Source organism: Rhagoletis pomonella, unplaced genomic scaffold (assembly GCF_013731165.1).
Source record: "Rhagoletis pomonella isolate Grant_MI unplaced genomic scaffold, Rhpom_1.0 Rhpom_scaffold_04103, whole genome shotgun sequence".
Classification (NCBI taxonomy): domain Eukaryota; kingdom Metazoa; phylum Arthropoda; class Insecta; order Diptera; family Tephritidae; genus Rhagoletis; species Rhagoletis pomonella.
Window position 1 is genome coordinate 16,655 of NW_023462653.1, and position 1,142 is coordinate 17,796.

The window sequence follows — 1,142 nt, forward strand, 5'->3', positions numbered from 1 at the left end:
AAATAGCCTTTGAGACTAAACCAAGCAAAAACTTCAAACTGCACAAACTCAAAAGTGATTGATCACCAAATTAACCTATCGTACTACGTACATTATAATACAATAAATACAATATTCTCTATCAGCCTTTTTTTTCTTTTGATTGCCTTTTATACAAGAATAAAAGGTTTGTACCCTATCAGGTACTCATGTAAGTACAGGTTATAGGATGAATTTTCGTATAAATGAGGAAATTAAAAAATTATTGAGTACAAAATCACCAAAAACTACAGAAGTAATTCATTTTTTAAGCCAAATAATAAAGTGAATCGGCTATCTTATAATTAATAAAATGTAGTTGTACCAGCAGAATCAAAGGCACTTGATTGCAGAAAAAACACTAATTTAGGCATCTTTACAATTAACAACAAACTCGTAATACGTGTACATATGGAAAATTTAACTACAATGAGGTAGATACATCCGTACTCCAAACCAGTCCTACAAATCTCTAATCTTATTACTAATATAATTATTTTTACTATTATTATTATTTTTTAAATGCACAATCATAAGTGCGGAATTCCATATCTGATTGAATAGAAAAATTTAATCATATGACTACATTCTAAAGCATTGGGAACAAAAATGCATACATATTTGTCTCATACTTTTTTTTTTTTTCCTTGCTTTCGTTAAAATTTCTCTTTTTTTTTTTTAATAATTGACTGGTTGAAATTGTTTTTCTTCATTTTCCCTAAAACGACTATTACTTAACAAAAAACAAACATATGCCTGTTTTATAAATACATACACTTTTAATTTTTTATTATTTTTTGTTTTTTCCTATATCTATATCCTTTTATACTCAAAGAAGCGTGTCGAGCTTCACCGTCTCCAAAAAGCAAAGCAACTCCCTGAGATGGCGATAATCAAAACTGGCGAAAATTTCTTTTAAGCAGTTGTATTTACTAAAAATAGTGAAATTGTTTCTGGCGGCGGAAAACTTTTGGCATACAAAAATAAGATGGTCATTTGTCTCTCTAACCCCACAGCATACACAGGCATCAGTGATGTTAGCTTTAAACTTACTTAAAAAAATCTTTCCATATGTGTGTCCACACATGAGTCTATTTATTAATTTTATTTCCTGAACAGAAAAA